Below are 23,248 nucleotides of genomic sequence, written 5' to 3' on the forward strand. Positions count from 1 at the left end.
GCCCCTGTCTGGATGATAGAACATGTAACTATATTGCCCTATGAGTCTTTTAAAATTTTGGTGGATAAAAAGGTACACCGGAGTAAAAGGAAGGCACCAAAGTCAATTTTCCTATGGCCAACAGTTAACAAAAATGTGGATTGGATTAATTATATTTACTACAATCAGCAAAGATTTGTTAATTATACTAGAGATGCTATCGAAGGTTTGGCAGAGCAACTGAAAGCAACATCATTAACAGCACTGCAGAATAGAATTGCATTAGATATGCTGTTGGCAGAAAAAGGGGGTGTATGTGAATTTTTTGGGGAACAATGTTGTACCTACATTCCAGATAATACGTCCCCTGATGGAAAGGTGACAGTGGCTCTTCAGCAGTTAAAAGACCTATCTGAAGAGCTAAAACGAAACTCAGGGGTTTTCAAACCCAATAACAGACTGGTTACAGAACTGGTTTGGAAGCTGGACCTCATTTTTTTTCAGAGTTTTGGTATCGCATTTTTAACTGTTCTTATAGTTCTGTTCCTGTTAGCCTGCTGTATTTTTCCAATGCTGAGAACATTTTTTTGCAAGATTGATAGATAAGCATATGAGTACTACTATGTATGCAGCCTTAGCACAGCATGATGAAGAATCATACGGTGATCTGGGAGGAGATTATGATGGCATGCTGGAGGGGGATGGCCAGGCCAACGTGTGAGACAATTATTCCAGCTCACGGCCAGAGCCTGATTTTTCTTTTTGATCATTTCACTTCTATGCCCTGACTTGCTGTAGTGCATACCCATTTGCAGTAAAGGGGAATAGAAGGCTGTGTTTGCTTGAGTCTCCAATCCCTGTAGTGGAGACACATTTGCAGATAACCAAGGCTTAAGCAAGCATGAGCACAGAAATGTGAATGTAAATATTTTCATATATAATCAAGCCACAACCCACAGTATTAATTATAAACAGGAGGGAAATGTGGAACGTGACGTCCTGATGTTGATTACATCATGACGTCACATCACCGAGTCCCGATGCTCCCAACATTCAAGAACGGAGCTGTGCGGCGGAGGTGATGTAATCGGTGCTGGCTGGAGGCACGGTAAGTAAATGGCACAGTGCTGGAGATCCCAGGGGGGTAGGGGCAGCTGTACTGGATCAGCTAAAGTGATTTTATTTGTCTTGGGGGGGGGGGGGGGGGGGACAATACTGCAGAACAACTTCTGAGCAGCATGCCTGACACTGTGTCCAGCATACTGCTTTTAGCAAAATTCTCTTGCCCGACACAGTGTCTGGCATACCGCCCAGGAGGTTAAACAATGCAAATTGCCTGGCTGTTTCATGATACGCTCTGTTTCATGCACAGTAGGGAGGACCTAGATAGAAAATGAGGCTACTGAGCTGAAATTATTGTCAGCAGCACAGGGGGAAGGTGATTACAAGGGATGATTGATGGCATGCAAATCATTTCTCCTTGCATTAAAATTTCATATCAATTATATGCAGCTTGGAATTGATACAATCCAAAAAACGATGTCAGTTTTTATTAGTCCAACTTGAAGCTGCATAACATTTACATGAAATTTTGGGGGCCTGGAGAGAGGAGGAGACAGCATGGGATGCACTGGCTTTTCTAGTGAATTGCTATCAAATCTCTCTAAGGGATCGGACCCACTAGCGCATTTATGGCAGCATTTTGGAAACACCGGCGATTCCCAAAAACGCTTTGCCATTGAAAGTGAGTGGAGGGGAACCCACCAGTGAAATTGAGATTAAGGGCAATTGCAGGACTTGTAGCATTTTGAGCACGTTGGCACTCAATGCTAAGTATATAAGCGCTGCAAAATCAATTTTGCAAAGTGATTTTGCAGTGCTTTGTGGGACCGACAACGATTGAAAATAAAAACGTTATTATACTCACCAGGTGTCTTCTTGTCCATAGCCCCATCCCCTAAATGAAGAGGTCACAGGTGTTTCTCTGGTCCTAGAAAAACTCCTATAACCATTAGGGGGCGGGGCAATGGACAAAAGTCAGATACCTGGTAAGTATAATAAAGTTTTATTTAAAAAAAAACATGTGACTTGCTAATCAGAAGCGCTGTACTCTTTACTGTACCTCGCTTCTAAACATCTGGGAATCATGATCCCAATCGCACTAGGAATTGCTGCGCACAGCGCTGCAGCAATTCTTAGCGGGTTCCAGGCCTAAAGCCAGGACCTCTCCGTAGAGAATTATTGCACACAAGATGCTGCTCAGCTGGGAGTGCTTGCCTGTACAGAGAAGGCTTGTCACACTTGTCACAAGAGCCCTGGTGGCCAGACCGCAAATTGCCTTCCAATCGGTTTCAGCACACAGACCATGCAAACTGTGGTCGCAATCGGTGCACGGAAGTCGGCTGAATTTGGGCAGCAGCCCGACTAGAAGGGAGCCTGTGAGGTACGGTAATTACAACTTTACACACTATTTCAGGGTATCTGCCACCACCACTGGTATGGGCCAGTGGACCCGACTGACTGACTGACTGACTGACTGTTCCTGCAAATAAAAACGGTTAAACACACTCTATTCTGTCTGGCTAGTAACAACAGTAGCGTCTCTTCAGAAGTCTTGGTTCAGTTTGTGCGGCTGAGTAGCAGGGTAGCGGAGCAGTGAATGACTTTGATAAAGTCTTTATTCACGGGCAATATAAATAATTAATATATACAGACAATAATTAAAATCAACAATTATTGAAACATTAATAGCCAGTATGAAAAATAAAAGAAAGGGAGAAAAAATACTTAGTTTCATAGAAAGATGTCCTTGTTAGGAATAGCGGAGATGCCGCCGCGAAGACAGGCGGCATGGCGGCTGTCTCCGCGTGTCAGCCGGCGGCCTCTGCCGCGCAGTTTCATGCTGGTGATCTGCCTGATCCTTCCATTGCACATAGATTGAGGGCTACGCGCGCGCCAGGCGACAGGACCTTTATGCGAATAGAAGGGGAGTCAGCTGATCTGTCAAGTCAGCTGACTCCAACAATACTTCGGATTGGCTGAGTGGCTGGGGCGGCGCTGCGGAGCAACTTAGTATATATAGTACCAGACTGTCCGTTGCTCCGTGTCTGCTGTTGCAAATGCTTACGTGTGAGCGCTCAGACCTTAGTCAGATCCCAAAGTGTGCTAGAACCGGCCAGAGCTGGGGATCCAGATTCTGTTGATAGCTTAAAGTACTAATTACATTGTATTATCTGTTATGACCTTCTGCCTTCATTGACTATTCTCCTGCTTGCTGACTCTGTACCTCTGCCTATCTCATTCACATTGCCGACCCTGCCTGAAAACAACACTAAATCAGCCTTCTGTCTTTGTACCTTGTCTGTCCGTATGTTGCCTACTCTGCTTGTCTGACCTCTCTATCCTCGCCAGTGGGCCTAGCCACTGGTGAGGGATCTGTAGCAGTCACCTGCTCCTCAGGTGAAGCTTTATTGTAGTACTGTCTGTATACCTGCTCCACAGGTATCCAATAGCTGTAGTATAGTCTTAACCACCTGCTCCTCAGGTGATCACCTTTTGCAGTTTACCGGTGGCACCTGCTCCTCAGGTGTCCTCTGGCTACAGTACTGTCTGAATCATCTACTTCTCAGGTGATCAACCTTGCAGCATTACCAGTAGCTCCTGCTCCTCAGGTGCTCTTTAACTGTTGTACAGCCAGACTCGCCTGCTCCTCAGGTGATCTTTGGCTGCAGTATTGTCTGTAGTCTCTGGCTATACTAGCATTATTGGTGATTCTGCAGATCACCACATAATCAGGTATAGCGTCTGTATTATTGGTGATACTGCAGATCACCAATAATCAGAAAATCTGTTTAGCTGACACCAATCGTTAAGAGTCATAAAGTCCTTGGTAAAGTCCTTTTGTTCAACTCAATTTTAAAGTCCAGGCAAAATGGCCACCACTTGTTCCTCACGGTGGCCGTGCGTTCATGAAGGTGGAAAATGGAGGAATGAGGGAGGAGTCCCTCGCAAACACTTTTGAACAATGCACATCTTTGGGTGGAGCCTCATGTACAGCCCAGGGGTTGGACAGGGGCGGTGAGCTCCCTGGGTGGGTGCTCTATGCCCACCAAATATGACATTTGTCTTATCTCGGCTTCCGCTTTCCGCATACACATGACCATCACATATTCATATTTCTCAGACTAGGCCAATTCATATGATACCAAACTTGGGCATGTTTGCATGCCTGGTTAAAAAACAGTGGAATCCCCTGAGTTCTGGTTATGCCAGTGGCCCCAATTTAATATCAAAATACTCACAAGATCCGGACTAGCAGAATGATATAACTTTCACATTTCTCACCTGAAAGGTATTCCTTAAATATGCAAAAAACCATATACAACATTCATTTCTTCCTGCTTATTGCTGCAGCCAGGCTGTCTGGTTTCAAGCTGTGACTAGCTCTCTGGGCTCTCCCTGTATGAAAAGGCCTTTTGGTTTGTTAATTAACACCTGAGTGTGAGATTAGCTTGGTCAAACTGAGTTTTACACCCCTGGCTAAATTAGCAAGTCACAGGGCCAGTTTCCATGAAAAGACTCTGCTGACTAACTCCTATGAAGACAGCAGAGACCCCCCAGGCTGGACTGCCTGGTATCCACAGACATAAGATTCTGATTTGGCAGCGCAACGACAATCGAGGCAGGAAACCGATTGTATTTGCGTTTTCTGGTCTGACGGCTCGTCCGTCACAACACTGTCACCTACAATGATGAAATGTATGTTTGTCTGCACAAGCTGTAGCCTCTGCCACTCGCAGGGAACTGCAGCAGCACAAGCCACTGAGAGGTTCCTTTCTATATTGCAGGTGACGATTCCCATGGACATCAGTTTGAAGATGACGCTGGAGCAGTTCCAGAAGCAGAAGGCCGCTATACAGGACTTCCTGTACTCACTCCTTTCTCCAGGCCAATCACAAGGTGACTATACTACATGCATCCAGTACCTGATAGACTGAGTACATCTGCCTGATCTCTCTGTTATAGTAACACTGCCTATAAAAATACTGACTGCAGAGCCAGTGTTTGTCTAGAGACAAAACTGGGCAGTTGCCCCAGAGCCGGATGATGGCCCCACTCATGCATGCTAATAGCGCTACCTCCTGTGTCCTGTCTACATCCCCGAACACCGGCACCTGTTCTCTGTGACCCGGCGGCATGTCAGGTGAGCAGTTACATGCCTGTGGGATGGAAAGACACAGGAGGCATTGTGCTGGCCAGACAGGTGAGTGCGCTCCACACCAAGTACCCTGCAGCAACCCGGCCTAAGGGGATACTAGGGGGCTGTCAATTGGCTCTGTGGCTCCATACTATCTTTGGGGGGGGGGACGATGACACAAAGGGGTCACCTAATGCTACATTTGAAGGGAGGGGGATGATTGTGGGTCAGGGTGGCTCCAAAGTAATTTATGCCCAGGGATCCCCAGCTCTGATTGACTGACTTAGTTGTAATACCAGTTAGGTAGAAGGTTTGGAAGTGGCACACCTTGCCGTTTGAAGTTGGGTGCATAACCCAGTACAATAAGCGAAAATCCAAGACTAGTTAGCACACCATTGGTAAATTGCAGAAGTGATATTGACGCATGCATTGAGTAATAAATATTTCTGCAATTTACCAATGGTGTACTAACCACTCTTGGACTTTTGCTAGTTGTAATAACAAGTCTTCTGTTAGGGTCCTTTCACACTGAATCCATTCCATCGCACCAGACATATTTCTACGGTATGCACATAATAGGTGTGGTGGAGCCCGTCAGTCATGTGCACATTTTCACCGTGATGTTGCGCTCAGTCCTCACTCTCCTTGATAGGCTGCTGACTATGCACAGAGACAAGTCCCAGTCACGTAAATTATCACACTATAGCCGCGCCAGTATTCTGTATCATCGTTTGTGATCCAAGCAATTCCTAGAAGTAAAAACACAGCAGACCAGGCCTTCTCATAGTGAGTATGGTCTCATCAGTGACACCCTTGTGCAATCGCACACACTGCGTGAGGGATGAAAAGTGCTATCACCAGGGTAGATGGGGATCACACACCCCCCCCCCCCCCCCCTTTCCTTCCCTGCTCACCAGAAGATTTCTTGTCAATACTGCATATCACAAAACATCCATGCCGTTAAGAACCTTAAAAACATCAAGCGTATTCTCATAGCATAAAACCGCTTTAATAGGCTCCCAATGGCCCCCAAATTAAAACTGCTTTCAATAAAATTTTCTTGTATATTAGCATATCACAATACCACATCGCCGCCAGCTCCGGTCACCTCTCACATGCCCAGGCCGCGTCTCCTTCGATCAATGGTAGTACAGCGTGCGTCCTCCAAGCTCCGCCCTACGCGTTTCGTCACGTGCCAGGTTGTGACTCATCATGTGCACATTTGCAGTGAAGCATACTTTCATTGTATTATATGATCTCATCACACTTTTCTGCAACTTGCATAGTGTGAAAGGATCCCAATTCCTATGGAGCAAGTACACATAATGGGAAACATCAGGATACCTCATCAGCAGACTTGTTCCAGTTGAGGCTGGGAACACACTAGGCGTTGCATGAAAGGTTGCATTTTGCTGCATATGCATTTGTGCTTTTTATGTGTATTTGCGTTTCGCACAAGCGGTTTTCTGGTGTAACGCATATAAATCACAAATGCATTTTGGATGTTTTTTTTTCTCAGCGTTTTATGCAAATGACTAGAAAGTGGAAATATTTCAAACTTGTTTTTGTTTAAAAAAAAAAAAAAAAAAAAAAAAGCTTCAAAACGCTATTCCTCTGCGTGACCATTGACGTAATTAGGTGGGTTTTAGAAAAACAAGCAGCAAATTCAGTGTTTTCTAAAACACACATTGCAAAACGCAAACATATGCGGTTTTTCATGCATCCCATTGACTTACATTATACGCATTGACGCTAGCATTTCTGCCTGGTGTGTACCTACCTCCAGCAATTTTGTAAGCATTACATTTAAAAAGGAACTGTAACGGCAAAACGTCCCCTGGGGGGTACTCGCCTCGGGTGGGGGAAGCCTCCGGATCCTAATGAGGCTTCCCACGCCGTCCTGCGTCCCTCGGGGGTCTCGCTGCAGCCCTCCGTACAGCCGTGACGTAATATTTACCTTCCTGGCTCCTGCGCAGGCGCTCTGACGGCTGTCGGCTCCAAAGTAGGCGGAAATACCCGATCGCCGTCGGGTCCGCTCTACTGCGCAGGCGCAAGTTTCCGGCGCCTGCGCAGTAGAGCGGACCCGATGGAGATCGGGTATTTCCGTCTATTTCCGAGCCGAATGCAGCCACAGCGCCCCCGTTGGAGCCAGCAAAGGTAAATATTGAAATTACAGTCGGGCCTGTCGCCGGCTGTTCAGAGGGCTGCAGCGAGACCCCCGTGGGACGCAGGACGGCGTGGGAAGCCTCATTAGGATCCGGAGGCTTTCCCCACCCGAGGTGAGTACCCCCCAGGGGATCTTTTTAAAGTTACAGAGTCTCTTTAAAATGCCCTACATTTATCTTGTGGACATTGATAGTGCCTACTTTTCAACCATGACAGGTGATTTATCTGTAGGTTATAAAGGGAGTTTGGTAAAGGCTCCAGATCTTGCGGGACACAGGTTTTCATGTTATCACACACTGTGACTGAGACCCCATTGTACACAGTGATCATGATGTTATCTCTGACATAACAGGAACAAAAATATAATCATTGTATTTGGCCATGATTTTAACCACTTTTGGATAGCTCTTGCAAAACTCAACTTTAGACTAAACCTGTAAGAATATTTTTCAGCTAGTCTGATTTCCCAGCGGCCTTACCTTGCCCCGGTGTCTGTGGCAGTACTGAAATGCTGAGTTCCCCCATCTGTGCGCACACTTCTAGGTGGTGGAACAGTGGAAACACCCCAGTGATGTCAGCCGCTGAACCAATGCAGTGGCCTCAGCACAGACACTTGGGGGGATTGCTCTAAACGCCATTACACACTAAATGCGTTGTGTTGCAGCAGTAAGAATAAAAAAAGTTGCACCACAACAAAGTCCCAAACAGTCTCACGCGGTACAACGCACAGCTGATCAATTTTGTACGTCAATTTTCCCTCTAAAAATGTGCAAGATTCACAAAAGGCGCATGCGCACCATGATTAAAGGTCACATTCTTTTCAGGTAAACTTGGGTTGCCATTTGTTAACATTAGTGCATCATGGCGCACATGGACACACAACTCTGCATTGGGGAGTAAAGCACCATTTTGTTGCAATGCAGTAGGTGTGGGCTGCAAACAGAAAAAGTTAAATTACGTTAGTGCATCAGTTTAAATGTGTAAGGGCCCTAAACTGGAAAATGTGGTTATAAATTCTGGCCCATCGGGTTTGATCAGATACTCCTCTCGTCTGTGCAGTGATCCCAGTACAGAGTGGAAGTTGAGCTATGATGAGCAGGATTCAGGGAGTACTGTTCTATGGAGTGGGAAGATGAAAAGCATGCACTGCTGCTCTATGGGGAGAGGAAGAGGAAAACCATGCACTGCTGCACACTGTGGGAGTGGAAGAGGAAAAGCATGCACTGCTGCTCTACAGTGAGGGGAAGAGGAAAAGCATGCACTGCTGCTCTATGGGGAGAGGAAGAGGAAAACCATGCACTGCTGCACACTATGGGAGTGGAAGAGGAAAAGCATGCACTGCTGCACACTATGGGGGGGAGAAAGGAAAAGCATGCACTGCTGCTCTACGGTGAGGGGGAAGAGGAAAAGCATGCACTGCTGCTCTACGGGGAGGGGAAGAGGAAAAGCATGCCCTGCTGTTCTATGGGGAGGGGAAGAGGAAAAGCATGCACTGCTGCACACTATCGGGGGGGGGGGGGGGAGAAAAAGCATACACTGCTGCTCTACGGTGAGGGGAAGAGGAAAAGCATGCACTGCTGCTCTATGGTGAGGGGAAGAGGAAAAGCATGCACTGCTGATCTATGGGGACGGGAAGAGGAAAAGCATGCACTGCTGCTCTATGGGGACGGGAAGAGGTAAAGCATGCACTGCTGCACTATGGGGGGGGGGGGGAGAGGAAAAGCAATGCACTGCTGCTCTACGTTGAGGGGAAGAGGAAAAGCATGCACTGCTGCTCTATGGGCACGGGAAGAGAAAAAGCATGCACTGCTGCTCTATGGGGACGGGAAGAGAAAAAGCATGCACTGCTGCTCTATGGGGACGGGAGGAGAAAAAGCATGCACTGCTGCTCTATGGGGACGGGAAGAGGAAAAGCATGCACTGCTGCTCTATGGGGACGGGAAGAGAAAAAGCATGCACTGCTGCTCTATGGGGACGGGAAGAGAAAAAGCATGCACTGCTGCTCTATGGGGACGGGAAGAGAAAAAGCATGCACTGCTGCTCTATGGGGACGGGAGGAGAAAAAGCATGCACTGCTGCTCTATGGGGACGGGAGGAGAAAAAGCATGCACTGCTGCTCTATGGGGGGGGGGGGGAGAGAGGAAAAGCATGCCCTGCTGCTCTATGGAGAGGGGAAGAGGAGCATTGTGCACTGTATACAGGTATTCCCCAGTTCCCCAGTTAAATGAGATAGGGACTGTAGGTTCATTCTTAACCTATCTCTCCAAAAGTCAAAATACTGTGCCATCTCTGTCTCCTGCACATGTAAAAACAATGGCGCTTGGAAAAAAAAGGGCACAGGGAATTGCCTTTAGTAGAAGATTGGTAAAATTACAGATATTCTACTACTTACCAGTAATTCCAATTGTAGCCAATTACAGGAGAGGCAGCAGGGGGCATATGTGAAGTAAGAGAAAAAGGATAGCCACACACCACTATTAATTGTAGCACCAGGGAGTCAACCTGCATACACCCGGTTCCCACAGGGGATGTACAATCAATTGCAAAGGATACAAAACCTGGGCCTATGTGACGAAACATTGTGCTGTTTGTGGTTATGTTAGCACTAATAAATTGAGCTAGAATTGCAAAATCTTTGCAAGCGACATGTGAAGTAATCAACTGAAAATGATCACAAGCCACTGTTTTACTTATATCCTTTATGATGATGTGGCCATTCCCTCTTTCACTTTCTAGATACACAAGAAGAGAGCGAACAGTCAGATGACCAGTGAAGCTCTGTGTCTGTCCATTCAGATGACCAGTGAAGATTTGCGTCTGTCTATCTGGTATGTGCATCCACGACTTTCCTCTCTAGTTATAGTCATGTCTAGGAGAACTCATGGAGAAAGCATGTGATTTGATCAGTTGATAGATTTGCAGGGCTCTGATTTGCTGTGATCACATCCTGCTTTAGCTCATGATCACGATAAGCAAATCAAGAGACTTTATCACTTGACCAAACTGATCACATACTTCTCCATGAGCTCTCCTAGAAATGGCCATCACTACTCTTGTCTTTAAAATCTCTTATAAAATGAAATGATTCAATAAACTAGATGTTAACAAGCTGCAGATGTGTGTGTTGTGGTATCCTAAAGTGAACTGGAACTCAGAACTTCTTCTCTGCTCTAAAAGTTAAGCAACAGCATAATAACTTTTTTAAAGAAAAATCATTTCTGTGTTAGTTTATAGAACTCCTGCAATAACTCTGAAGTGTGTCTACTTCCTGCTTTCATAGAAGAAGACAAAGGGTGAAATCAAATTACACTTGTGATAACTTACAGATGAGGATGGGCTCTTCTCTCTAAAAACACACCTGGTGCATTTCTCTGTTTTCCTTGTGTCCTCTGCAAGCGTTCAGGCCCACTTTAAATGCAGGGGAAAAAGATAAACAAGAAAAAAAAAAGCTCAGTCCAGATAAAAACATATTTAGATCCCAGAGATGCAAAACTTCAGCCCCCCTTCAAAGTACAATGAACAGGCCCCATTCTGCTTGTTTATTAGAAATGGTCCTTCAACATCTCTCAGCAGTAAAATCATACATGGCTCAGAATCCAGATCAAAATAAAACTAAACAATATTATTAAAAACACAAATCTATTTTTAACCACTTGCTGACCGACCACTACCTATGGGCATCGGCAAAGTGGCACCCCCAGGACCGCGTAACCCCCATAGGTGTCGGTACCTGGGGGACGGAATTGCCGGGGATCGCGCGCAGTGATACGCACGCATCCGAAGGCATTAGGCTCCGCCAACCTGTGTCGTCAACCCGCCGGCCAATTAGCAGCGCCGGCGGGTTGTTAACCCCCTATCTGCCGCATAGTAAGCGTATAATACGCTTTGTAATGTATACAAATCGAATTATACAGGCTGCTTCCTCCCCTGGTGGTCCCAGTGATCAAGGGACCACCAGGGCAGGAGGCAGCCCCCTAGTAAGCACACACAAACACTGATCCTGCCTCCCCTGCCCCCTGATCGCCCACAGCACCCCTCAGACCCCCCCCCCCCCCCCTGATCACCCCCTCAGACCACCTTTGCACCCAATCACCCATCACTCACTCCCTGTCACTATCTGTCAACGCTATATTTTAGATTAGGTCCTAAACTGCCCCCTGGGGGCTCCTGATCACCCCCCACATCCTCCCCAGACCCCCCACCTGTGTACTGTATACATCTATCCTCCCCTGTAATCACCCACTGATCACCTGTCAATCACCCATCAATCACCACCTGTCACTGCCACCCATCAGATCAGACCCTAACCTGCCCCTTGTGGGCACCTGATCGCCTGCCCACACCCTCAGGTCGCCCGCAGACACGCCCTCAAAACACCTCCAAGTGCATTGTTTACATCTGTTCTCCCCTCTAATCACACCCTGATCACCCATCAACCACCCCCTGTAACCACCTGTCACTGCTACCCATCAGATCAGACCCTAATCTGCCCCTTGCGGGCACCCAGTTACCCGCCCACACCCTCAGATCGCCCTCAGATCCCCCCCCCCCCCCGATCATCTCGCCAGTGCACTGCTTGCATCTAATCTCCCCTCTAATCACACCCTGATCACCTGTCAATCACCTCGTCACCACCTGTCACTGCTACCCATCAGCTCAGACCCTAACCTGCCCCTTGCGGGCACCCAAACGCCCGCCCACACCCTAGAGTGCCCTCAGACCCCCCCTTATCACCTCCCCAGTGCATTATTTACATCTGTTCTCCCCTCTAATTACAATTACCCGCCCACACTCCCAGACCCCCCATGATCACCTCCCCATTGCATTGCTTGCATCTATTCCCCCTCTAATCACACCCTGAGACACCCATCAATCACCACCTGTCACCCCCAGCACACCTACCCATCAGATCCGGCCCTAATTTGGCCCGTGTGGGCTCCTGATCACTCGGCCAAACCCTCAGATCCCCATCAGACCCCCTTCCGATCACCTTCCCAGTGCATTGATTGCATCTATACTCCCCTCTAATCACCCCCTGAGACAACCATCAATCACCTCCTGTCACCACCTGTCTCCCCCTAGCACTCCTAACCATCAGATCAGGCCATAATCTGCCACTGCGGGCTTCTGATCACCCGGCCAAACCCTCACCCGCCCCACCGCAGTGACAGATTTTATTTTTCTGATCACTGCTGGTCTCTATGACTTAATTGAGGCTGAGACCAACCGTTATGCCACACAATACGCAACCGCCAATCCAAGAAGCTACCATGCCCAGCCTTTTCGGTGGAAACCACTCCAAGTTTCCAAATGCAACATTTTTTGGGGCCTTCTCCTTAACATGGGTCTAGTCAAAAAGAATGTATTGAAGTCTTATTGGTCTACGCACCTAATACATCACATGTCCATGTTCTCTGCTGCCATGTCCAGGTCACGATTTGAGAACATCCTGCGCTTCCTGCACTTCAGTGCCAATACAATCTGTCATCTAAGAGGCCACCCTGCTTATGACTGGTTCCAAAAAATTCGGCCCCTCATAGACCACCTGTCATCAAAATTTGCAGATACTTATACCCCTGAACAGTCATTTTGAGGCATTTGTTTTCCAGACTACTCACGGTTTTGGGCCCCTAAAATGCCAGGGCAGTATAGGAACCCAACCATGTGATCCCATTTTAGAAAGCATACACCTAACAGAATACCTTTTGTGTGTCTTATGAGTTCATTGAAGATTTTATTTTTTGTCGCAAGTTAGTGGAAAATGACACTTTGTGAAAAAAATAAAAAAATAAAAATCAATTTCCGCTAACTTGTGACAAAAAATAGAATCTTCTATGAACTTACCATACACCTAATGGAATACCTTGGGGTGTCTTCTTTCTAAAATGGGGTCACTTGTGGGGTTCCTATACTGCCCTGGCATTTTAGGGGCCCTAAACCGTGAGGAGTAGTCTAGAAACCAAATGCCTCAAAATGACCTGTGAATTGGACGTTGGGCCCCTTAGCGCACCTGGGCTGCAAAAAAGTGTCACACGTGGTATCGCTATACTCAGGAGAAATAGCATAATGTGTTTTGGGGTGTATTTTTACACATACCCATGCTGGGTGGGAGAAATATCTTTGTAAATGGACAATTGTGTGCAAAAAAAAAAAAAAAAATAATCTAATTTACAGAGATCTCTCTCCCACCCAGCAAAACACATTATACTATTTCTCCTGATTACGGCGATACCACGTGTGACACTTTTTTGCAGCCTAGGTGCGCTAAGGGGTCCAAAGTCCTATGAGCATCTTTAGGCTTTACAGGGGTGCTTACAATTTAGCACCCCCCAAAATGCCAGGACAGTAAACACAACCCACAAATGACCCCATTTTTGGAAAGTAGACACCCCAAAGTATTCAGAGAGGGGCATGGTGAGTCCGTGGCAGATTTTATTTATTTTTTGGCCACAAGTTAGCAGAAATGGAAGCTTTTTATTTAAATTTTTTTTGTCGCAAAGTGTCAGTTTCCGCTAACTTGTAACAAAAAATAAAATCTATATGAACTCACCATGCCTCTTAGTGAATACTTTGGGATGTCTTCTTTCCAAAATGGGGTCATCTGGGGGGTTTTTATACTATCCTGGAATTTTAGTACCTCATGAAACATGACAGGTGCTCAGAAAAGTCAGAGATGCTTCAAAATGGGAAAATTCACTTTTTGCACCATAGTTTGTAAACGCTATAACTTTTACCCAAACCAATAAATATACACTTATTGGATTTTTCTTATCAAAGACATGTAGCACAATAAATTTGGACAAAAATGTATATAGAAATTTTACTTTATTTGAAAAATGTCAGCACAGAAAGTTAAAAAAAAATCATTTTTTTGACAAAATTCATGTCTTTTTTTGATGAATATAACAAAAACTAAAAATCACAGCAGCTATCAAATAGCACCAAAAGAAAGCTGTATTAGTGACAAGAAAAGGAGGTAAAATTAATTTAGGTGGTAGGTTGTATGACCGAGCAAAAAAATGTTAAAGGGACTCCGAGCTGATTATAACACTTTATCCAATAAGAATAACTATTGGATATTGTTATACCAGCTTATGTGGGCGTTTTATGCGATCCTGGGAAATTTTTAAGTTCAATTTTTTTTCCATTAGGGGTTTGTAACGATTGTATAACGTTTTGGTGTAGCAACACAGGCGTCTGATTATGTGGTGATCTACAGAATCACCAATAATACAGACGCTATACCTGATTATGTGATGATCTGCAGAATCACCAATAATGCAAGTATAGCTAACAGGAACACAGAATGAGATGTGCTTGGTGCAACAGTAACTGATTAGTTTAACGAGACCTCACCAGAGGAGCTGGTGAGTACTATCAGAAACAGTAACTGAGTAGATTTAACTAAACCTCACCAGAGGAGCTGGTGGGTACTATCAGAAGAGCACCTCACCAGTAGCAAGGGCCCACTGGTGAGTAGAGAGGTCAGACAGACTAGGTTCGCCAACTCAGAGGCAGATACAGTACAGAATCAGTAGGCAAAAGAGTAGTAGGTATTCAGGCAGAGGTTCAGCAACTAGATCAGATGGGCAGAGGTACAGAAACGTAAAGCAATAGCAGAGTCAGAGATAAGCCAGAGTCATACACAGAATATCAATAATAATACAATAAAGCAATAGTCCTAGTCTTGTGTGAAATCCCTGGTTTCCTCCCAGATCAAAGCACACCAGATACTAGTCTAAGGTCTGAGCGCTAACACGTATGTATTCGCAACAGCAGACAGGTTACAAGTGAACCGTGAAGGCTTAAGAAGCAGAGGAGACCTCACAGCTGCGCCCACTACAATTAGCCAATCCTGAGCGGCGTGAGTCCCCTCTGACGTCAGCCGACCAGCGGGTCAGCTGACGCGCCTCCTCCCAGCATAAAGGTCCTGTCTACGCGATACAGCAACCCTATGTGCCAATGACAATTCTGTCCTCGGCGTGCTAGACAACAGCGGAACAGGAAAAACCTCCGAGCAGGGAACCGAGGCTGCTGCGGAGACACCCTGCGTGCCCGCAGATGTTACAGGGTTGCTGTAAAGTAATCATTGAATCTAGCAATCTGGTGAGGTGTGGCATGGCTATTGAGGGGAAGTGGAGGAGGCCATGCATTTAAAGGAGGGGTTTGCCCTTTAAAGAAGTAGAAATAAAGCTGCGAGAATTGGGTTTAAAAAAAGCTGATGGCTTTTTAGCCAGCTTTTAAAAGACTTATGTGTTGGAATTGAAACATTCCATTAATTAGTACCTTTTCGAACTTCTTCCTTCACATACAAATAGTAAAATCTGCAAAGTGTACATATTCTTTGAGATAGTAAGCTAAGAAGCGCGTTGGCTATCTCTCTTTGGTGTCTTTAGTTACTGTTCATTTTCGGTATTCAGTATGGATTTGTCACCTTGAGTTGTTTTGTCTATTGTGTTTGTATTACACTTGTTCACAGTTGCACGGTTGCCGTGAACCCTTATTCCTAGAATCCTCTGTGTCAGGTACATGGAACATGTTATAGATAGCATGCTATTTATCACATTACCACTGTCCGGAATCCTCATGGTGGCTACTAAATGGTGGCTGCTACTGCTGGCACAGTGGTGGCTGCTAAATGGTGGCTACTGCCACTGCTCCTCAAGCATGCCCGAAGTGACATGTGACATGATGACCTAGACATGTGTATGTACAGTGCTTAGCACACAAATAACTATGCTGTGTTCTTTTTCTGTCTGAAAGAGTTAAATATCAGGTATATAAGTGGCTGACTCAGTCCTTACTCAGACAGGAAGTGACTACAATGTGACCCTCACTGATAAGATATTCCACGTTTTATATCTTTCTTGCTCTCAGAAGCCATTTTCTAATAGGAAAGTGTTTAATAGTTGGAATTTCTTATCAGTGAGGGTCACTTACATACCTGATATTTAACTCTTTCAGACAGAAAGAAAAAAAGGAACACAGCATAGTTATTTGTGTGCATGGCCGTTTCTACCCCCGTGCGGGGCGTGCCGCCGCCCGGGGCGCTGCTGGGAGGGGGGCGCTGTGATGGAGGGGGGAGCCGCAGCCGCGGGGAGGGCAGCCCGACCTCTCCCTCCCTCTCCCCGGGCCGCCCTCCATGCGATCCCCCCTCGGACGGAGTGCAGAGTAATGCGCAGGGAAGCGCTACAGAAAACTACTCACCTCGCTGGCTCCAAGCGCTGCTCTCTCGCCGCCAGTCTCCTCTCTCTGCCTACACGCTGATACACACACACGCTGCTTCCTGTTTAGCAGCGTGTGTGTGTATCAGCGTGTAAGCAGAGATGAGACTGGCGGCGAGAGAGCAGCGCTTGGAGCCAGCGAGGTGAGTAGTTTTCTGTAGCGCTTCCCTGCGCATTACTCTGCACTCCGTCCGAGGGGGGATCGCATGGAGGGCGGCCCGGGGAGAGGGAGGGAGAGGTCGGGCTGCCCTCCCCGCGGCTGCGGCTCCCCCCTCCATCATGGGGGGCACCTACCTAACCTATACTGGGGCAGCTACCTATCTAACATATCCTGGGGGGCACCTACCTATCTAACCTATCCTGGGGGGCACCTACCTAATCTAACCTATACTGGGGGGCACCTACCTATCTAACCTATACTGGGGGGCAGCTACCTAATCTAACCTATACTGGGGGGCACCTACCTAATCTAACCTATACTGGGGGGCACCTACCTAATCTAACCTATACTGGGGGGCACCTACCTAATCTAACCTATACTGAGGGGGCAGCTACCTTATCTAACCTATACTGGGGGGCACCTACCTATCTAACCTATACTGGGGGGCACCTACCTATCTAACCTATACTGGGGGGCAGCTACCTATCTAACCTATACTGGGGAGCAGCTACCTATCTAACCTATACTGGGGGAAGCTACCTATCTAACCTATCCTGGGGGGCACCTACCTAATCTAACCTATACTGGGTGGCAGCTACCTAATCTAACCTATACTGAGGGGGCAGCTACCTAATCTAACCTATACTGGGGGGCACCTACCTATCTAACCTATACTGGGGGCAGCTACCTATCTAACCTATACTGGGGCACCTACCTAACCTATACTGGGGGGCAGCTACCTATCTAACCTGGGGGGCAGCTACCTAATCTAACCTATACTGAGGGGGCAGCTACCTTATCTAACCTATACTGGGGGGCACCTACCTATCTAACCTATACTGGGGGGCACCTACCTATCTAACCTATACTGGGGGGCAGCTACCTATCTAACCTATACTGGGGAGCAGCTACCTATCTAACCTATACTGGGGGAAGCTACCTATCTAACCTATCCTGGGGGGCACCTACCTAATCTAACCTATACTGGGTGGCAGCTACCTAATCTAACCTATACTGAGGGGGCAGCTACCTAATCTAACCTATACTGGGGGGCACCTACCTATCTAACCTATACTGGGGGCAGCTACCTATCTAACCTATACTGGGGCACCTACCTAACCTATACTGGGGGGCAGCTACCTATCTAACCTGGGGGGCAGCTACCTAATCTAACCTATACTGAGGGGGCAGCTACCTAATCTAACCTATACTGGGGGGCAGCTACCTATCTAACCTATACTGGGGGGCACCTACCTATCTAACCTATACTGGGGGGCAGCTACCTATCTAACCTATACTGGGGGGCAGCTACCTATCTAACCTATACTGGGGGGCACCTTCCTAACCCATACTGGGGGGCACCTTCCTATCTAACCTATAGTGGGAGCATTAACTTATCTAACCTGTATTGGGGGCACCTACCTACCTAGCTAGTCTATACAGGTGACAACTATACTGGCTACCTATATTGGAGGCACCTACCTAACTAACCTATACTGGGGGCATCTACCTATCTAACCTATGCGGGGGGCAACTATTCTGGCTACCTATATTAGAGGCACCCACCTAGCTAACCTGTAGTGGGGGCACCTAACTATCTAACTTATACCGGGGACGCCTGCCTATCTAACCTATACTGTGGGCAACTATACTGGCTACCTATACTGGAGGCACCTACCTGGCTAACCTATACCGGAGGCAACTATACTGACTCACCTATGCCTGGCTACTTATACTGGGGGGACCTATAGCTGGCTACCTATACTGGGGTACCTATTCTGGGGGAATCTATACTGAGTGCAACTAGACCTGGCTAACCTACACTGTGGGCACCCATACCTTGCTTCGGGGGGGGGGCGCAATTTTTACACCCTCGCCCTGGGTGCATTTTAGCCTAGAAACTGCACTGTTTGTGTGCTAGGCACTGTACATATACATGTCTATCTCATCATGTCACATGCCACGTCAGGTATCCTTTAAATGCTCTCTTGTCCCCTTCTGTCTCAGCTCGTCCTCCTGCCCTAGCCAGGTATAGGTACCCCCTGTATAAGTATCCAGGCATAGGTGGTTCCCCAGTATACGTAGCCTGGTGTAGATGCCCCGAGTATAGGTAGCCTGGTGGAGCTGGTGCCCCAGTATAGGCCAGCAAGATACAGGTGCCCCCAGTATAGGTATTCAGCTATAGGTGGTGCCCCGGTATAGGTAGCCTGGTATAGTTTCCCCCAGTATAGGTATCCTGGTATAGTTTCCCCCAGTATAGGTAGCCTGGTATGGGTGGTGCACCAGTATAGGTTAGCCAGGTACAGGTGCCCCTAGTATAAGTAGGCAAGTATAGATGGTACCCCAGGATAGGTAGCCAAGAATAGGTGGTACCCCAGTATAGGTAGCTAGGTATAGGTGGTTCCAGCCCCAGTATAGGTAGCCAGGTATAGGTGGTTGCCCAGTATATAGGTAGCCTGTAGCTACATGTAGGTGGCTACATAAAGTCCGCTGTAGCAGGCTCACTCATCTGCTCCCCACATTCAAGCGCTGAAGTCACTCTTCTCTCAGTGCTGGAACGTGGTGTGCTGGTTAGTGAGCCAAAGGCCCGCAGCCAGCACATGTAGCCCTTCCAGCGCTTTGGGAGGACCCCCAGAAGCCCTGGTCCCCTCACTGCAGTGTCAGTTGTCTCCCCTCTGATGGCTGCCCTGACACTATCCAGAAAGCAAGACGAACGAAAGAATAACACTGAAGGCGTGCAGCGAGATCCGACTGCGGCAGATGCTGTTACGATCAGATAAGCGCTCTGTTCTTTTTCTTTTTATTTTTTAGCGATTAAAAAGATTTGCAGTTTTACACTATAGAAGTTCCTGGTTTTGTCTTTTAAAGGCTTAGTTGGTTCCCACGCCCAGATCACAGGAGGGCTGAGACGCTATCATATCAAACACAGTGAGTGTAACCCACTTGTGGGATTGCACCCCATTAAGTGTTTCTTTGGGTGAAGGCACCACTCTTTATGTCCTGAAGTTATAACGGGGGGGTTGTTATATACATACAGTATTGCGCTATGTACTGCTTATTGTTATAGGGTGATTCATTTCCTTGATATGTGGATAGAAGGAATTTTGGATTGGAGCACTGCTTTGTTGGAATCTATCTATGCAAAAATGTCATTGAGCTTCACAACTTTCAAAGTTGCAGAGAGCTCTGTCTTCAGAAGCTTGTTTTCTTAACTGTCACTGTCAAATGTGGTTATCTCAACTGTCACTGTCAAATGTCACTGTAGTTTCTTTTTCTCCCCAGAGGACAGGTTAATAGTTTACAAGACAGCTCTGTAACAACATTTAGAGTGCTGAGTAGTGTGTAAACTGCAAATATTAGAAAATGATGTAATGTTATAAAAAACACTATATAACTGAAAATAAAAATAAGAGAATATTTTCTTTGCTACTAATCTTCTAGTAATTATCTGTACTACACAACCAATTCATTATATCATAATTTTATTTTTCACTTCAGTGTCTCTTTAAAGGGCTAAAATTAGATAAATAAGGAGGCTGACATACTTATTTCCTTCTAAAGGGAACCTTGAGACAAGTGTTTCAGGTTCCATACTTACCTGGGGCTTCCTTAAAGGGAACCTGAAACAAGTAAAATTATTTAAAATAAACACATGATGTAGCTGCAAATGAATATTACATACTAGCCTCACCATCAGTTCCTCACAGAAGCTCACCATTTTCTTCTTACAGTGATCCCTTCCAGTTCTGACAATATTTTGTCAGAACTGTAATATACCAGTTGCTGTCAGTTACATATCAGCAGCTGTTAGTTACAACTTAATGTGCAAGGTAATGTCCATGTTTCCCTATGGCTCAAGTGGGTGATATTACAGTTTAATAAGAAAAAAAACACATATATCCAGACACATCGCCTCTAGTTAGGACATTACTGACCCCTGTGGCTAGGGTTTCAATTCAGTACACTCCCACCTTCCCCTGTATGTGTTTTTTTGTCAGCATGCAAACAGCTTATGCTGATGTATGTGCATGGTGCGCATAGATACATTACATTAGCTCCCTTGTGCAATTGGTAAGATGTGCTATCTGTCACAGGAGAAGACGTCAGGATGTGTGCTCCTAATCCCTAGATAGGTTTGATGCAATGAATGTTTGCATGTCTGCACTATGCATGTTACAGGGCCAGAGTTAGGACACCTATGTTTACCTGGGTACTTCTGCGCAGTATAGATGACTAAGCATAAGAATGCATTCTTCTGTGAACTAAGACCCTGGCTTTTAACTTAGCTGTAGGGATAACAGTGGTGCTTGGATGAGTGAATCTGTGAATGCATTTGTTTGAACATTTGCATGCGAGAGTGCGAAGGGTTAATAGATTTTTACAGTTTAATAGTCTGCTGAACAGGAAGCTGTTATGGGGTAATGGCCATTTTTAAAATGAAGGAAGGAGAATTCCATCGATCACAGTGGACAAATGGGATGCAGGAGAGGAGAAAGAGATTGAGGAGTAGACTACACGAGAGGTAAGTATGACCTGTGTATGGTTATTTTGACTTTTCATTTTCAGTTCAGGTTCTCATTAAGGCTGTTTGCCCCTTGCCATCTCCCCAGGTGGCTCCGGCCCACCCAACCCCCCCCCCCCCCCCCCCGCAATTCAGCCCAAAAGCCTGGCCGAGTCGCGCTTCAACATGCATGCGTGGCCCTGCTAGGCGCACTCCCCCATCAAGCTCCCGTTCTGTTCTGCGCCTACGCAGTAGTATTGCGCAAGCGCAGAATCCTCCCGCCCGCAGAAGTGGACTGAATTTCAGGTAACTGGAGCCATCTGGAAAGATGGCGAGGGACGAGCGGCCTTAAAGGGAACCTAAACTGAGAAGAATATGTATTTTTACTTTTCAAATAATACCAGTTGCCTGACTCTCCTGCTTATCCTGTGTCTCTAATACTTTCAGCCACAGCCCCTGAACAAGCATGCAGGTCAGGTGCTCTGACTGAAGTCAGACTGGATTAGCTGCATGCTTGTTTCAAGTGTGTGATTCAGCCACTAGAGAGGGCCCGAATGGTTCGCTGGAGAACGGTTCCCGGCGAACTTCAGTGGTTTGCGATCCGACGTTCAGTTCGCCCCCATAGTGCATCATGAGGGTCAACTTTGACCCTCTACATCACAGTCAGCAGGCACATTGTAGCCAATCCGGCTATACTCCCTCCTAGAGCCGCTCCCACCCTTATAAAAGCACCGCCGGCCATTATACTCACTCGTGTGCCTGCAGTAAATAGAGAAGGGACAGCTGCTGCAGACAGAGCAGACTCTCATAGGGAAAGATTAGTTAGGCTTTGGTAGGCTTCTTAGCTTGCGCCTTGCTGATTCTTATTGCTAAAATAGCACCCCACAACAGCTCTTTTAAGAGCTAATCTTGTTCTTGTGATCTATTTTTTTTTCTGTGTGTGTCCCACTGACATTTGTGATGCCGTTGGGTCGATACGGCAACAAGTTGAACATCACTTGGAGAGTCACCGGCCGGGACTCAACGCCGTTGTGAACTATACGGACTTCTGAATAACTCTGTCCATTCACATCACCCAGAGGTTCCGTGAGTGTATTATCCACTGCTGCTAGTAATACTGTATCTAATGTTGCCTATATTCCGCCGGTATAGAGTACGGAATTTAAACCTCAGTGAAAAGAGTGATATGAATCATACCCTCTAGGCCCGGGGTGCCCAATACGTCGATCGCGATCTACCGGTAGATCGCGACCGCCCTCTGAGTAGATCGCGGCCGTCCGGCCGCGTCCTGTCAAATTGTTAATTCCGGCTCTGAAACTATGTAGCTGCGGCTGTCATTTTCTCCTACCAGGATCGGCAGCTGAAGGGGAGAGGCGCGGCTCATGGGGAGAGGTGTGGCTGAAGGGGAGAAGAGCAAATGGGAAGCCTCTCCTTCCCCTTCAGGCTCTGTGATGCAAGCCATGTGGCCACGCCTCCCCAAGTCCCGCGGATCTTCAGTGGCTAACAGTCATCCCCGCTCTTGTGAGATTAGCAGAGACAACTGAATGGAGGATTTCCTGCGCACAGAAAGGGGGCTAAAGAGACTGCTTTGCAAGGTGGGCAAATGGAATTTCAGATTTGATGAAGATGGGGGGATTGCTTGATTGAGCCTAATTCTTTGTGGTGGTTGGAGGGGGGGGGGGGTCGTTTATAGATGTGTTTATAGATTTGATTATAGGAGCCATGTGCTGTGGGGGGAGAAGGATTGTGAAGGGGGGACGGGTGTTGAAGAGAAGGGTTCTGTGACCATTTTTTAACAACTATGCTGTGATGGGGAGGGGGGATTATGACACTCTGTGGGGGAAGGATTCTGTGACCAACCATGTGCCTAACTATGCTGGGATATGTGTGTGTGTGTGGGGGGGGGGGGGGTGCATGCGTGCGTGCGTGCGTGCGTGCGTATGTTGGTAGATCTCCTAGACTTGGTCATTTTAAAAGTAGCTCGCGACTTGAAAAAGTGTGGGCACCCCTGCTCTAGGCGG

General features: G+C 46.9%; 1 long non-coding RNA gene across 1 annotated transcript in view; it reads left to right on the forward strand.

Annotated features, from left to right (window-relative positions):
• The window catches only part of LOC137532985 (uncharacterized), a 53,206-nt gene extending 43,042 nt beyond the window's left edge, over positions 1-10,164 (forward strand). The window contains exons 3-4 of the long non-coding RNA XR_011024095.1: positions 4,827-4,938; positions 10,079-10,164. This is a non-coding gene — a long non-coding RNA (uncharacterized lncRNA). The remainder of the gene's footprint in view (positions 1-4,826; positions 4,939-10,078) is intronic.
• Positions 10,165-23,248: the final 13,084 nt, after the last annotated feature.

This window comes from Hyperolius riggenbachi, chromosome 9 (genome assembly GCF_040937935.1).
Source record: "Hyperolius riggenbachi isolate aHypRig1 chromosome 9, aHypRig1.pri, whole genome shotgun sequence".
Classification (NCBI taxonomy): Eukaryota; Metazoa; Chordata; class Amphibia; order Anura; family Hyperoliidae; genus Hyperolius; species Hyperolius riggenbachi.